We start from the raw sequence: 17,934 nt of genomic DNA, 5'->3' as shown, positions 1-17,934 counted from the left end.
CAACCATTGAAGAAGGATCTTTCAACACATGAATATGAAGCAACATGCACTCATGAGTAACAACTAGTGTAGAGGTAAAGGAAGGCTCCGATGATTTAGCTCCATCCTTCACTTCCAATCAAAGTCAAAGATACTTCTTCCAACGTTCCTCCTCTAGCTGTGTCCCCTTCCTACAATAGGGGCATTTAGGCTTCTCTGAGGCCTAAAAAACTCTCCCGTTGTTTAGCATTTAACTTCCCTTTCTTCTTCTTCCCCCCTCCTAAACCTACAATATAAGCTTTGGTGGAGTTGGATCCACTGGCTACCTCTTTGGCACGCTTTCCATGCTTCAAAACAAGTGGCACAAGCTCCACCCACAAAAACTTCTCACAAGTTCTCAATGTAAGAAGGTTGGTGTAGAAGACATCAAACCAAGGAGATGACAGTTGAGTCAAAAGAATCATGAGCATATCCTCTAAAGATATCATCCTGCCATGGGATACAAGCTCATCCCTCATATCCTCCAACCTATTGATGTGGTCCTTCATTGTGAAAGAGTCATCAACAAGCATTCGTAATTTCTTCTCAAGAGTAATCCAATGGACAAAAGTCTTCTAGTGGTACAAAGAAGCAAGCTTTGTCCACACCTCCACTACTTGCCACAACTTGCATACATGCACAAGAGTAGAATCTTGTAAGCTCATAAAGAAGAAATATTGAGCTCTAGAGTTGAGCCGATTCCATAGGGCTGCACGATCCATCAATGATCCCACTTTGGGATCCTCTACTATACGAGGAATAGGGTGGATAACAAACTCCCAAAGATCAAAGGTATTAAGGATATACTCCACCTTACACAACGAATAGTTTTAATCATCAAGCCGGTCTTCTTTGGGCAAAGAAGGGAGTATAGACACCTGCATAGAGGGTGCCATAGGTGGCATTTTGAGGCTAGAAGAACGGGCCTTCTATGAAACATGGAGAGAACAGGAACGACATGGATCCCGTACAAATAGCCAGGGGACCTTTGTCCTCCTTCACAATTATTGTCAAGTGGTACCTCTATACGCTCTTCACAATAGTCTTCACGATAATCCCACCGTCGTTCCAAGGAGTGATGAGAATGCTCCTCTGAACCATCAAAGCCTTGAAACTAGTTATAAGACATAAGACACCCACAAAGCCCGAAACCTACAATAGACAAGAGAAATCAGCTACAATCACTATGTAGATGCTCCACTTGGCCAAGATATGATGTCACCTGCCCAAAAACCTTGTCACCTAGTGTAGAAGTGTTGTCATCTACAGCCAGAAGGGGTCACCTAATGCAAAGGATGCTGCATTTGCAGCAAACGCAAATACAAACACTTGCTTTTCAGCCTAGGGTGACCAAATCTCTACAACAATCTCCACTTTGTCCTCTTGTAAGGCTCTAATACCATGTGAGAGTGCGCAATAGAAGAAGGAACAAGAACAAAGACAAAGAAAGAGAGCAACTCTGCAAGAAAAGAAGAAAAGAAATCTGCATTGAACAAGGGAAGAATGCTGAATACAAGAAGAGAACTGATCAGTCAGTCCCTACATGCTGAATACAATGTCCAACAGGTGAAGGTAAATTGGAAAATGCAGAAACTGCCCAGGAAATACACATAGAAACCCGACTAAAGGAGGAAATGCAATGAAATGGCTGCTGTAGAGGGAGCTACAGCCTCTGCCAAAACAAATGCCAAACATGTCACAGATCCTAAAGTCTTCATCTGGCTCAGACTGAGGCTCATAGGCAAGAGATGAAAAAGCATGACAATCATGACTACTAACACCTTCCTCTCTTCTCATAGACATCTTGCCAATGTGTGTGTCATGATTTCCACCTCTCCTCCTCTAATGATCACCCTACCTCTGCTCCCTTGAGATGCTAAGCCATGCCCTCTTGGTAAGGAACATCATTGGAATGAGGACTAATATCCATGTCTAGTTTGTTTAGTCTACTCATGTGCTTTTATAAGCCCTCTAAAAGGGTTGATTATGCTTCTTGGCGAGCCTTAAGCTTCTTGACTTGTGCCATGTTTCTAGCATATCCTGTCTAGTGCAAGGTTAATTTTAAGCCTCCGTGTTGATTTTCCACATGGGCAATGCCAATGGAGGCATTATCCCATGAAGATCACATTGTCAAGGACATCCTCAGCATGGTCACTTCATGAACTTAAGTTGGAGAAGTACAAGCATCAGCTGACACCTACACGCCAATTTCCCTCTCCTCAGTAATCACACAGTCATCCTGCCAATTGAGACCATCCATGGACCAAGTACTGGTTCATACACACTGAACTTAAGTTGGAGAAGTACAAGCATCAGCTGACACCTACACGCCAATTTCCCTCTCCTCAGTAATCACACAGTCATCCTGCCAATTGAGACCATCCATGGACCAAGTACTGGTTCATACACACTATGCACTACTTAAGTTCTTGGAAGTCGGATGCAATCATTCAGACATCTCTTGCTGCATGTAATGTCCTCCAAAGTCCGAAGGCATCTGATGCAACTCTTCTGCTGGTCTCAATTTTTGGTTTAAGTGTGCGAAACCCTCAGTGACTATTAATGAGTACCAAGCATACACCGTGTTCAATAAATTAGTCATTGCTTCTCTTTGCATACTACATTATGATATGTGAGTGACTTACAGAAGCAAAATCCTTAAGACACACATCCACATCTTGTGCAAATGACTATGAGTGATTGAAATAACAAATTTTATACTTTGACCTCATGTATTTACAGTATTCAGCAGGCAAATAGACATGGTACTAAAGGAGGTACATACAAGGATGCTAACCTGTGGTGCTTAGCAAATTCAGTTCATCACCACTCTCAGGCACTCAAAGAGACTGCTGCTTTCAGGACGAGCACTCAGCCATAATCACCATTTGTTATCCTGCGTCTGTATACTTCACTACACACTTTCTTGCATTCAATCTCCAGCTGCATACATGCATTCCCCATGCTATGTGCTGCAGTATCCTTTTGGCATTATAGCAATAGCATGCCCACCAGTAATATCCTCTCAAGTCTCCTTAATAGCCTCTCCATAACCAGTCCAGCAGGTAATTTACAAAGTACAATGACACTTGATGTTGCATTAGCTATTCAAAGGAAAGATCAAATGCCCAAACTTTTCCTGCAAATGGCATTGGATTTGTGTTGGATTTAGTCTCATAGAGTTAGCTTGGAGCCCAACCAAATTGAAATCCATGAGAGCACCACCTCCCGTCTTAGAAAACTACTCTCACACCTTAGAACACCACTTCATTGATTGAGCGCACTGCTTGCATCCCAGCTGATAAAGGGGCGTATGGCCCGAACACAATTCCAGAGCTCAAACACAGTGCTGGCATCTCAGCTGATAAAAGGGCACATGGCCTGAAAAATGTTACACAATTGTTAGCCTCCACAATTGCCTTGTGACCATTCTCTGTACATCATTAAGTGCCAGACCCAGATTCAATCATCTCAGTCTCCATAGTCTTTGAAGGAACCCTTTCATACATTTTGGAACCCATGTGCATGAGCTTGCGCGACCCATGCTGCAAGACAGCATCTAATGTCCACCCATTCCACCTTTGTTGAATATAGATGATGATTGCTAGCAGCACTGCCAGGAGTGGCAGAGCTATGTCCCCTGCCTCAGAGTAAAAATCTGAGATTGGATTAGCATACCCATACTCTTCTGAGAAATAGGAATTGAAGACTGGTGCCCTGAGCCAATCATACACATGAGGCAATAACCTTGAAATTGTTATTCCTATATAAAAGAGCTTTCTGAGTGGCTTACCCTTCACCTCCCACAAGTGATATCCCACTACTTGAGGAAGCAGAAAAAGGTCTTGTACTAAACCATAGTATTCTCCCATCACCCTTTTCCAGTCATCCTGTTTACGCAGACTCCCACTCCCATTCATGTACATAGATGACAGGATAGCATGCCGACTTAATTTTATGGACCGTACAACAAGGACAATAATGAACCCAGTACCATGAATAGAAGTGCAAATTGCTAGGACTCTCTTGTCACTTGGCACTCTCCAAGGCTCATTTGGATACTGCATGCCCAAGCAGGTCCTTGACTTGATGACCTTCTGCATTATCCTCAGAGTTGAAAGGAATACCACAAGACTCAGGATCTTCACAGCATATCCAATGCCCCAGGTCCACTTTCCCTGAGTGAAAAGAATTTCCCTCTGACTCTCTACATTTGAGCTAGTTCTAGAAAACAAAGCCACCATGTCTGTTATAAGGGGAATGCCAAAGCCCACCACTTGAACTGCAAGCATGAGCAGAGATATGTAAGCAGTGGACTCTGAATGGCTTTCGATATATGCAAGCTCACTGATTACACATGCTAAAATAAAGCTCAATGTAATGACAGTTAGCCCCCCTTCAAGACCCTTCCTGGATATTAACTCTTGCTTCTGTGTTTTGTAAGTAACTGGAAATGTCTGAAGTTTGATGGTGGGAAAGAACAGGGGATCATCTGCAGTCCGCGTACTAGTTATACTGATCATCACAGTTGGATTCACTAACCATCTAGCATTGGAGGGAGGATATTTCATACTGATCTCGACGAAGCAGTCTAAACCATCTTCAAGCAACTCTGCACTCTCCTGAAAAGTCTTCCAGGGAGCATTGATTTCCCTGCAGCCAACCAAAAACATTCTGCCAAGCATGGGGTCATACTCACCTTCAACCGACACTGCCATAAACAAGTTTCCAGATCTGTCTGTGATAGTCAACAGAGCTGCAAGCTTGTAATAATTCTTCTGTTCCACTACCTTGCTAGTTTCATCATCAACGGCTGTGCTGGGTGCTACTATTGCATCCTCAGACAATTCCCACCAACCCAATGACATACGATCGTCTATTGCCAGAATATCAAATGATACAGACTGAATCCCAATTAACAATCCAGAGGTTGTAGAAGCCAGGGTATTGAACGATAAATCATCAAACAAGGCCATCAAGTTTGATGCCGCAGATGGATATTTGAGCAGTGACTTCCTGATTGCTTCTCCAAACCCAACAGGTCCATACCTCTCCAACATGGCTCCAGCCTCAATGATTCGAGTGTACTCATATACATACTTTTCAATATCATTTTGAAAAAGACGTCTTGAATGCAAAGGCAGGAAGAAAGACAAAGGGTAAAAGTAGTGAGAAATGTTATGCGCACTTGAGATGCTTCCCTGCAAAATGTTTCTTTGCTTCAGAGACAGCATTACTGGAAAATACAGACATATCTTATGATCACAGGCTATATTGCCATTGGTTTCAAGACCAGCACTGGCACCCTTGCATCCAACCATGCAAAGCTGGCCGGATGAGTTGCTCCATCTTCCATCCACAGCAAGGGTCAAGCCATCCAAATCTGTTCTTTCAAAAGCTAGCTCTTGATCTTGAGAAGGCAAAACAGCTCTAAAAACTGCACTGAGATTGGCAGAAGGGGAGCCACGGTGATCAACATAATCAACACAGCGCACATCCTGCACCAGAAGCTGGATGCCATGAAAACCACCATCCATAGGCTGGGTCACTGAGCTAGTTGAGAAAGGACCTAATTTTTGTACAAAGTTCCTTAGAAAGGCTACAATTCCAGTTTGGTAAAAATTCCATCCACTGGTTGGGGAGGAATTCATATGCCATTCTACAAAAGCCACTCTCCCGATAAGACTTTGGAGGCTCAGGTACTTCCCCTGGAAAATGCAGTGGCTTGCTACACGCAGAGTCAATTAAATCACCTGCCACAAACTCATACTTAGAATGTGCACTCAATTGTGAAGAAATGTCCACAGGATTGAAATAATTCATGTTTGCAGGTGAATGGAAGCTCATCAGCCTTCCTGACACAGCCCGGGAAGTCAGAGACATGATCTTTGGAAAATGGAAAACTGCCATTATTTTTGAATCATCAACTGAGGGGATAATGTAGCCAGTCCGCTCCTTTATCAAGTTAAGCCAATCCCATGGAAATGATGTGTTCATTCCGCGGCGAGGCAGCTTAGCAGACCCAATCAAGCACAGTACCCTTTCATTATGCTGTTCTGCATAAACCCCTTCCATGAAAACCTTGACAAGGGAGAATCCTGGAAGAATACAGAGATCATTCGATTTGTTCAACATCAACATATGTGATCCTTGCGCAGCAATGCCAATCTGCAAGACAGCAGATACATTCACCATGCCAATGGAGGAATCCAATGTGCGCGAGCCAACATCAGTGACGTGAAGAGAGGCAAGATGGGCTTCTTCTTGCAGATGAGGCCCAGTTCTTTCTTCTGGACCCTCAGGGAAGCTGGTGGATGGTGTTGATATGAAGGGCATCAATGGTGCCTTCCCAGACACTTGCTGCCAGCCACCATAAGAAAAAGAGAGACCCTGTTTGATCTGCTGTTCCATCGATGGGTCATCATTAACTGGTAAAAGCTCTGTGAAATAGTCCGCACACTGCTGCAGCACCTCGTGGGTGCGGCCATAAGTTAATTTGTAGGTAGCAGAGGCTTCTGCCAGAGCAGGACCAGGGTATGCATCAATGTGGGCGATAATGAGAAGTATGGGCAACCATGTGAGGGGTAAAGAGACCCACATTCTCATTCGAGAAGAGCCAGCGTCTCAGGGTAGAGGAAACCCGAAGTAACAGTGTAATCAGAAGGCCATTTTAGTAAATGAGAGAGAGACGCTGAAGTCTCACCTAACTCCGCTCTTGGGAGACTGACGGACTAACTTTTAGCTTCCTCGACTCCTTTAGCATGCGCCAACCTCCTCGAGCAGCATCGTACCAAATTCCCACTATAATTGCCAACTACATCATGATTCATGAGCTTCTCCTCAAGGCCCTCGCACGTGAGCAACTCCGAGCAGAAAAAGATCACCATGTTAATCATTTTCCTCATGTGGCACCTAGTTTCTAGTGGAACTGAGGTCCATCCTATAGCCATGGGGAAAAGCTATGTTCATCACAGCCTTGGGTGGTTAAACCGAAAAAGTTCATCATTTAGAGGTCTTTAATTTATTTATTTTTTAAGCCATCCAAGAATAGATGTTTTGGGATGACCAGCCCTTCATGTGCACGTGTAGATAGTTAGCCTGAGTTGAAGGATAGTTAAATTGGATCCACAAACCATAGTTTATCATCTACACGGGCTATCAAGTGGCACCGCATATGTACTTGGTCGTGATTGGGGGGGGTAGAGGGTTACAGGCCCTACTAGCTAGGTATGACTAGGGCATGGGGCTACAAGGGTGGAGCCCAATAGCTCCCCGTCTAACCGCACCTAGCTAGGTATGCAATGCCTCAAGACCAAATGTTTGTGATGTTGAACACTATAGGGAAAAGCCAAAAAAAAAAGGAGTCTCTTTTTCCACATGGACAATGTCAAAAACTCATTGTGCTAGGTCAAACTTATGCTAACTTAGGGAGCGAAACATTCTAAGCCATTCTTCTTATAGCAAGAGTGAGCTAGAGGCACTCTTGTGGATTGGTCCTCACATTTTCCCTACTTGCACATGATCGTTGCATGTTATGCAAGTTTTGGATTTTGTATGTACAAGTTATCAATAAAGTTCTCACTTTGGTGTAAAATTTTTAAATGTATGTCCCTCCATTATCACAACTTTACTTGTTGTGTTGCACATCCTAGTCTTAGAATAGTTAAATAGACAAAATGTTAAAACTCTATGGTACACATTCTAAACTTCTCAAAAAAAGAGAGGGAGAGAGAAATAAAGAGAAGAATATAAGAGTGAGATAAAGAGAGGGACAAAGAGGGGGGAGAGAAATAAAGGGAGGGAGAAGAGAATGTGAGATAAAGAGAGGGACAGAGAGGGGGGAGAGAGAAAAATAGAGAGAGGGGAAGGAAAAGGAGAGAGAGAGAGAGAGAGAGAGAGAGAGAGAGAGATGAAGAAAGAGGGGAGAACTAAGAGAGAATGAGAGAAGGGGGAAGAAAAACCAAGAAAGAGGGATGGGGGACTAGAGAAACAAAGAGGTACGAAGAGGGGGAGAGAGAGATGGAATGAGAGAGATAAAGAAATAGAAACAAAGAGTTGGAAGGGACAGAAATAGAATTATAGAGAGAGAAACAAAGAAAGAGAGGGGAAGAGAGATAAAGAGAGGGAGGGGGAGAGAGAAATAAAGATGCGAAGAGTTCATGGGGGAAGGGAGAGATAAAGAGAGAGGAGAGAGAAACAAAGGAAGAGAGGGGAGGGGGAGAGAAAAAATAGAAAGAAGGTATGGAAACAAAGAGGTACGAAGAGGGGGAGAGAGATGGAATGAGAGAGATAAAGAAATAGAAACAAAGAGATGGAAGGGAGAGAAACAAAGAGAGGGGAAGAGAGATAAAGAGAGGGAGGGGAAGAGAGAAATAAAGATGCAAAGGGTTCATGGGGGAAAGGGAGAGATAAAGAAAGCAAAGGAGAGAGAAAGAAAAAGAAACAAAGAGATGGAGGGAGAAATAAAGATGCGAAGGCGAAGAGATGAGAGAAGAGAAATAAAAATATAGAGGGGAGAGAGAAAAATAAAGAAATAGAGGGAGGGAGAAAAAGAAACAAAAAGAAAGATAAATAAAACCAAAAATATATAAATAAAAATGGAAAAGTAGGGGGAGAGAAATAAAGAAAGAGAGAGGAAGTGAGAGATAAAGAGAGGGAGGGGGAGGAGAGGAGAGAAACAAAAAGAGATGGGGGGAGATAGAAATAAAGATGTGAAGAAAGAGGCGAAAAGAGAGATAAAGAGAGGGAGGGGGAAGAGAAACAAAGGGAGGGGGGGAGAAATAAATATGCAAAGAGAAAGAGAGAGAGAAATAGAGAGAGGGCATAAAAACAAAGATGAAGAGAGAAATAGAAACAAAGAAAGGGGGTAGAGAGAGAATGAGAGAAACAAAGAGGAAAGGATGGGGGTAGAGAAATAAAGAGATAGAGAGAGAGGGGGAGAGAAATAAAAACGTGGAGGGAGAGAAGGCAAGAGAGAAGGAGAGAGAAATAAAGATGCGGATGGAGAGAAGGCAAGAGAGAAGTGTATTGTCTGCCATGACATTAAGAAAAATTGGACAACGATGAGGGCCACGATGTTTGAGATTGAGAGGCATATCTCAATCAGTGTATCCCAGATTCATGCACTCAATGCAAGCTTTCAATTCAATGAAAACATCGCTTGTCTATAGACCACGTGTGATGCTTCAGTGACTTTCAATCAAAAATCATCGATTAATTGATCTTGGACTTTGAGTTAACAGTGAGCAAAGTGTGTATCGTTCATGCTTTGTAATCAAACTCTACTTGAAATAAACTTCAATAATATTAAATGTGCCTTAGAAATATCCCACCACAAGGAGGTGCTGGTCCATCTCAAGCACTGCACCTATTATGGCCCATAAGAAGAGTTCATGGCCATATAGTGGAAGGAGTTCTCAAGCCAATAAACCCGTTAGAGGGCACTCTGCTAACTATGCCCTCGACACTAGAAACATTGGAGATTGTTTGGACCTTCCTCAAATGCTGGAGCCTGAGATGGAGGCTATGATCGATGCATTACCACCCATGGATACGGGGTCATTTGATCCATTAAGAGAGGAGGCCTCCATACCATCGTATGATGGGTGTCAAGTATCTCACTTAAGGATACTCCTTGTGCTCCTAAGTATATAGATAAAGTATGGATGAAGCGATGCAAGTGTGACCAAGTTGTTCATGTACATATGATACTCTTTTATCTTGATGTATTAATAAGAATAATTTTTATTTCTTTAAAGGTGTTTGAATTTTTTAGGCTACTAAAATGTCACATAATGCCATCTAAAAACACAATGCCTGAGTCTCGTGATGATGCACTACAAGTGTTGTGAAAGCTTGGCATGGATTATAATAACATTCATGCATGTGTCAATGATTGTGTGCTCTTTCAAGGAGAATACGAGTCTATGGAAATATGTTCGAAGTGTGACACTCACAAGTATTGCCAAGATCTGTAGGAGTAAATTGTCCCTCTAAAGGTTCTCAAACACTTTTCACTTATACCACACATTTGTCACATGTTTTGCACATCAAGTATGGCGAGTTTGGCAACGTGGCATACGCAAAACAGGTCCACATATGGAATCTAACAAATACCAACTAACTTGTGAGCATGAGGTCACATTGACTCCACCTTTCCAAGCTTTGCATGAGAGCCTTCAGCTTGGTCTTGTTATGGATAGTGTGAATCCATTTGAACTCCACTTGACTTCTTACAGTGTATGGCCAATAATCGTTGTGAACTACAATATCCCACCATGACTTTCTACAAAGAAGGGACACCTAATCCTTAGCTTGCTCATTCTTGGGTGCTATAAAGTGAAGAATATGGACACTTATCTCTATCCATTAGTTGATGAGCTTAAGAATTGTGGGAGGAGGGGATTACTATGGAAGACATGAGTAAGCATATTGGGAGGTAGTCCAGTAAAATATGATCCATGTGGACCATGTATGACTTTCTGGGATCTGGTGAGTACTTAGGTAAATGAGCTTCTGTTCTTGTTGTTGGCATCTCACATGGCTCATTTATATTTGTATTAACTAGATATAGATATTGTGATAGGCCTGGTCGCATTGGGTTATCATGTGTGTCCATTGTGTGGTGGACTCCCGAAGGTTGCAGATCGTGAAGAAGATGGTCTATCAGGGGCATGTTGTATTTGAGAGTGGGATTCCTTGGACGGCCTCCCATACGAATGAATGCTTAAAGCTGGTATGAGTGGAAGATGGTCCCAAGAGTCACTTCTAAGCAAAATGTGACGATTTTCAATTTTCTATGAGTTGCCATATTAGACCCATTTATAGATCAACCATTTGTTGCTGGATCCCATGCACATTGACTCCTCGGCATCGAATGATGAGACACACTCATACTCAACCTCACTAATGAGTTTACCAACATCATCGAATGATGGCTTCCTAGGTGGTGGCTATGTAGGCAAGGGGAGGGGTGTCATCATGAGGCATGGGATGTGAGCTACTAAAGCCCTGCCTTACATATGTGTGCAAGCCACTCGAACCACCCCTCCTTGATGTTGAAGGGCGCCGATTGACCATACCCTTGCTACCACCTACTCAAACTCCTCATCCACCAGCACATTGATTGCAAGTGTCACAAGTATCTACTGCTATAAGCTCTCTATAGAGCTCTACAAAAACCATTTCCTCATCCTCGTCCACCTCTTGATGTACATTCCGAAGACTTACTGTAAGACCATATCACAGGAAAGAGAGACACTCTAATGACATGAATGGATTTGAAGGAAGTAGGGAAGATGGAGGCGCTTTGGCCATAAACAAGCTCTAATGGTCATATGCAACTACTTCATGCTCTTTAGGTTCTATCCAATAAAGAGAAGTATATAGTAAAGCAAATTATCAAATTTATTAGCACACCAATGGGTATTATGTGTTCTCTCAAGTTTGCATTTTCTAAAGTTGACAAACTAGTAGGACTAAAATCCCATGATTGACACAAGATATGCCAGGTTTGTCCCAGCCTTGGTAGTAAGTATATCCAATACTTTGTTACTTTTATCGATCTATAGTTTTTAATGCATTGAAATTTTTAGCAATTCATACTACCAATCGTTTTTGCGGGACATCTCACTCTAGAGATATGTTTGGCAATTTATAAGTTATCAAATTTAGTGCAGTGGATCTCACAGAATGAGATAAAGACATCATCCATTGAATCCGCAAGGCAAGGAGCCGTGGTTGGAGAGTCTCTATTTGAGAAGTACTTACCCACAAGTATGCTTATGATACAAACTCCCCTCTTAGGACATCTCATGGATGAAGTGGAGATTGCATGACCGGATGGATGTTCTTCTTCAAGCGCTTCATGAAACCCTAAAAGGCTTTGTGTGACAACAAGCTTGTCCAAAGGGCAATATGGTTGAAGGTTGGCTATTGTCAAAGTCATTGGTGTATATTTTAGAGTGGCTACTAACAATGGATTCAAATAAGAGGATGTTATGGACGTTGAAGGATGGCAATCGACTAACAGGAGATGTGGTGGTTGGAAATGGAATAGAGAAGAGGATGGATGGCATCATGGAAGAGATAGTGGATCGTTTTTGTATGTTGCACCATGCATCCATGGAGAAGTAGCTCAGTAGGTATGAGCATGCATGAAGAGAACGTGAGGCAACACGATTAGAATATCAGGACAGTATATCGAGGGCATAGAGGAGATATCATAGTTCATGCCTATGAGATGGTTGCATGATGCCCTGACTATAGCTTCACTCCAAGGGGTTGAAGTCTCTAGGGAGGAGTGGGAGTCCTTGAGGGGATGTAATTCAAAGGTAACCACCTACTGTCTTTGTTGTTGTATCTAGTAATTAGACGCAATAGCTAACCTAGGCATTCCAATGTATAGTACAAAATCTATAGTGCGGCATGGTCACGTGGGCGACATTTTTGAGTTGAGCACATTGAATAAAATGTGCTCTATGACCAACTGTGGGGTCATGATGAAGTTTGAGTAAGAAATTCAATGGAGAGCCATAGATTTGAACATTATAGTAGATGAGATGGAGTATTTGGGTAACTTGCAAAGTGTTCTTTTAGTAGATTGATTTAGCTTGTCCATGATCATATTCAATGTACAATGGTTTAAAGTAGTATTAGAAGAAGCAAGGGCACCTGTTTGATGAGGATCCTCTAGATTCTTGGAGGTGGACTCCGAGAAAAGATCGAATGATCTACATGACACGCTTGTCTTGCTAGATCACTATGAATAGGTGCATGACCTTTTTTGTATTTTTCCACAATACGAAATGGCCACAAATGCTTTTTCATTCCTTACAGAAAGCTCTCATTTGATATTATTGAACATGTAATCTTTTATCCAAACCCACAACAACCTTCTTGGTGGTATATTGTGCTATCGACACCTCAGAGCACTTGAGTGTGTGATGAAAGCAATGTTCCCAGTGTACACAAGGAGAGTATGTAGGTAGAGAGTCGTTATTGCAGGGGGTGGAGGACAAGGAGGGCTTGTAGTGTGTGGATGAGACAATCATGGGCAATCTAGGTGAAGAGGTTGGAGTACAAGAATACTTCGAGAATAAAGTAAACTCCTATTTCAATGGGGACCTATGCATAGACCTTCCAATGAATGCCGAGCTATGTCAAGAGCTTATCATGGAGCCATAGGACCAATTGTATTTGCATTTGCTTATCAAATTCATTAACTATTTACTTTTATCAATAATTTATCACATATTTTTAAGTTAATATCCTTCTTTACAAAGATATGTTATCGTGCTTTACCTTCACCCTTCTATTGATTATGCTAACATCCTTAATTTGGCTATGAAGGTCATTGTAGACGATCTAGAGAGTAGGATGAGTTGAGGGATGGCATATGAGAAGCTACAAGAGATCTTTACATGTATATCTTTGGATCAGATTCCACACTTCAGAGATATGGTGGACCAGGAGTTGCATGTTCTACCTTGGCATGCTCCAATCCGTCAATCTCTAGCAGACGAAATCGACACTCTAGGCTAGTTAGCAAAGAGAGGCTCAATGATGCCTTACTTGATCGGTGGAGGTAGTGGTTGTGGTAGATGTCTCAGAAAGCCATAGACTTCCTCTCCTCCTTATTCTAGGGGTGGTTCTAGGGGGTGTTGTGAAGATACAGATGTTGTGACCCCATGACCAATTGCTACCAATGGTACAGCAAGGAGATCAATTGATCAAGTGTATGGTAGTAGTCACTGCCTCAGCCCAAAATTGCTATGGTAAGCCTGCCTAGCTAAGCATACTATGGACCCTTTCCTGTATTGTCATGTTCATGTGCTCTGCCATACCATTTTGGGGTGGGGTATATGGGGTAGTCAACTCAACGATCACAGGGCTCAAAACACTTATAGTCAAGGGGCGGAAGATACTACAAATGAGTAAGCACTTTCATTCCCGTTAAGGACGCATGCGGAAGGTGATAATGCTGAAGAGATACATGTGGAACTGCAGCCACAAATAAAACATGATCTATGGATCGAGATACGACCAAAGAATATAAAGTGCTAAACTTGGCACCATGTACCAGAACAAGGTTCCCATGGGTGATCTTCCAAGAAGAATCCCCAAAGGAAACAAAGTAATCCTCATCATCTAGTATGCCAATAGAGATAAGACTCTTTGTGAGAGCCAATACATGTTAAACATTATGCAAAGTAAACATACTGCCTGAACCAAATGGATATCACCAATACCAACTATCTGCAATGCCAAGTCATTGCCAAACAGATAGATCCAATCATACTACAATAGGAGTGGAATCGCTCTCTATGAGGGGTCACATGAAAGAAACCCCTTGAATCCATCAACCAACAACGAGTAAAACTAGGCAAGGCATTAGTCAGCTATTGTGACTCATCCAAAGAAGAAGCTGCAAGTATGTAATCATCATTAGAGTCAAGTTACTGCATTACATTGATCTCTTCGATCTTAACATTGGACTCAGTAGGGACAATGCTGCGATCATTAGATGACTTGTCCTACACTTTCTCTTTGGCCTTTGATTGCACGAGACTTAGAACCAAGAGAGTAGAAATTAGAAGATGATGATGAGGAGGAGGAACTTGAGTAATCATGGGAGTAGCTGGTTGAGGGAGATAACTCCCTCCTTATCCGTCTCACTCAAGGTGAAGTCTTTTTACTCTTCTTGACCCGAGAATCCTTCTTCCTTCTAGGAAGCTTCTCAGCAATTGGATGCTTTGCATCTTCACCATCAATTGGTGCAATGGTGTTTCCTCCAATATCACCATCTTTTGGAGGATTCGGTCCTTCATAAGTAGCTTCTTCCCTTTCCCTTAAGCTGTCAATCAATTGACGTACTTCGGGAATCTCCAACAAGCTACGATACTCTGTCAATTGAGCATGTAATTGCTCACTTGTAGGTGCTTCATCAGTTGACTGGAATATGGGCCAGTCCCCTCCCCCTTGTGGAGTTATATTATTGACAAGGAGCAAGCTCCTCTGTTACACATAAGCCAGTTCTTACTTGTAGATCTTGGAAACAAGATCACGGTTTCTTGCATGGTATACAACGGGCTAACACTTGCACAACTTGGACGTTGGCACCTTTTGATCCTTCTTGAGTCTCCTTCTCTCCTACACAATATGTGTAGGGCTCTCCTCTTGGCGCTTGATTTTAGCAGAGCTTCCGCAGCACTTGCACCTTCTCTTCTCCTCTTGGAACTTGATTTCAGCAGAGCTTTCACATCGCTTGATTTCAGCAGGGCTTCCGCATCACTTGCACTTCTCTTCTCCTCTTGGATACATGCAAAGTGATGCTTCCTTCACCCCTCTCCCACACCCAAAGAGAGCCTCCTCTTTTATAGGCTTTCAAGAGCTTCTCTTCTTGGAGAGAGAGTTGAGTTGTTCTTCATGCAAGATGTGGTTGGTCCACTTTGCAGCACTAATTTTGAGATATCTCTTTGTGCGTTTTTTGGATGAAAAAACGTCCAACACGAAAGTTGTAGATCTCGCTATTTCCGATAACTACATGGCCCATTTTTAGAGATCGTTTTTCTATCACGAGACATTTTAAAAATGGATTTTCCAAAAAAACAGCTTTTTAAACTGTACTCTTAACTTGTGGTCCATGCAACCACTTTGAGTCATAGATAAGGAGAGTTCATTAGATTGCCTTGGGCCTCAACCTTAAGATTGAATTCCACACAAAATCTTGTGTCATTTTAGACCTTAGAAAGAGAAAATCATTTTTCTCCTCACTTCCAGAGGATCACATTCTCTCATCTTTCTTAGTGAGAGAATTCCCTCTCTCGTATTTCTTAATGAAAGAAAAGACCTTAAACCTTGACTTGTAGGGGAGAGGATGACCCCAAATGAATGCAATGTTCATTACACACAAGTAAAACATTCCCAGGCGTCCCTGGATGCACACATAAATATATAACACAATGCTAATGCACTTCCTCTTCTTAGAACTCAATCCATCTTCATTTATGCGTAACTCCTTGGTTCTTGTGTACACTCTTACACTTGGCAGACACTTCTCTCCCCCTTCATAGCTTGTATTGCCTGTACCAGATATCCCCGTCATAGTGCTTTGATCACCCCATTAAGTGATACACTAGGAATATTGGTCTCTAGTCTCATGGCCATGCTAGATCATCATCAACACTTAAAGAAAAGTGAGTCATTAATTTATTGACATGAATTTATTAAACAGAAAATGTGTAATAAGCAATAAATTTAGTGACAAGAATGATGAGGAAGTAAATGAATCTAATGTGCTTCTTTTTCTTCTTTGTAACTTCAACTAAGACATCTATGGTTGGATATCTAATAGATTCAACAACAGTAGAGCATGATGATGTGATTGATGTGTCCTTGATAAGAAATGCAACACAATTATGTGTAATACTTGATCTCAATGGTCTTCTTTTACAACGATGCTTTGCTAAGTCTAAAAGGTTTCAAAGGTTTCAAATGGGAAAGCAATGGCTTGTTCTTCGACCAGGATGTATAGAGCTTCTTGAAGCCTTGTTTGCAAGATTTCAAGTGGGAGTTTGGTCAACATCTTTACATAAGAATGTCATGGCATTTATTAAGTGCTTGGAGATCCATGTAAAAAGGAAGTATCCTTTTGTCATGATTTGGGGCCAAGAACAATATCATAGACATTGACTCAAAATCATATATAGGCAAGATAAGATAGGAGTAAAAGCAATGTTCAAGTCTCTGAAGTATGTATGGGATCAATATGGAGATGTTTGTCAGAATACCAAGACTATTCTCATAGATGACAGTCCTTACAAAGGATGTCCAAATCCTATTGAGAATTACATTTATCCAAAAAAAAAATTGATATTGATCGTGAAGACTTTATCTTGATCAAAGAACTTCTACCATACTTGACTCACTTAAGCAAATACCATGATGCATGTGAAGTCATCAAGTTTGATTGATATGGATAGAATCCAGTTCAATATGACATGAATTGTATGCTCAATTCAAGGTTGTCATTGATGAATGGACTAGAGTAGAGAATGATGGTATTTCATCATCATCATTAGCACTACACGAGACCATGATTGATAAAGATGGTATATATGTTCAACCTTCAATTACTTCTTGCTTCAAGAGACCATCTATTATACAAACATCCTCAACAAATGCCACACATAATCTGTCTCTTACATTGAACAACTCACAATTATCCATGTTGAAGCAGATTCCTTGTCTCTACTTTGAAAGATATGGAATCAATGCAACTTTCTTATGAGTTAGGATATCATAAACATTTCATAAATGGTAGTACGGGTAAACGTTTTATACAAAATCTACAAAAGTTGTATTTCCCAATATACATGATGAAACAAGGTAGTGACTCTATATAGACTAATTTTGACTTTCATAATAAATATATCCCTTACATTAAAGACTTTTTCATGGCTATGAAATATATGCTTATTAGAAATTTAGAGTGTTTTATGTAGTTATCTCAGTGTTTCTAAACACCATCAATATCAATGAGAGAATCTACTTAATGTTTTTTATTCTTTCAATAACATTAGTTAATTGTGTTGAAATTTCTTATAAAGTGATTTAAATCCTATTTGGTACTTTATGACCATCTATTATACAAACATACTCAACAAATGCCTTACGTCGTTTGTCACTTACATTGAACAACTCACAATTATCCAAGTTGAAACAGATTCCTTTAGTCTCTACTTTCAAAGATATGGAAGCAATGCAACTTGCTCATGAGTTAGGGTATCACAAACATTTCATAAATGGTAGTGCAGCTATCTACAAAAGTTGTATTTTTCCAATCTACATGATGCAACAAGGCAATGACTCTATATGGACTAATTTTGACTTCCATAGTAAATATATCCCTTACAT

The 17,934-nt window shown here is 41.3% G+C and overlaps 1 pseudogene; it reads right to left on the bottom strand.

Annotated features, from left to right (window-relative positions):
• Positions 1 to 1,006: 1,006 nt before the first annotated feature.
• Positions 1,007 to 6,799, bottom strand: LOC148021283 (uncharacterized; annotated as a pseudogene).
• Between the last annotated feature and the right edge of the window lie 11,135 nt (positions 6,800 to 17,934).

Source organism: Lygodium microphyllum, chromosome 18, assembly GCF_053477565.2.
Source record: "Lygodium microphyllum isolate KBCC chromosome 18, Lygodium_microphyllum_v1.1.10, whole genome shotgun sequence".
NCBI classification, from domain to species: domain Eukaryota; kingdom Viridiplantae; phylum Streptophyta; class Polypodiopsida; order Schizaeales; family Lygodiaceae; genus Lygodium; species Lygodium microphyllum.
This window is presented reverse-complemented; position numbering and strand designations above follow the sequence as displayed.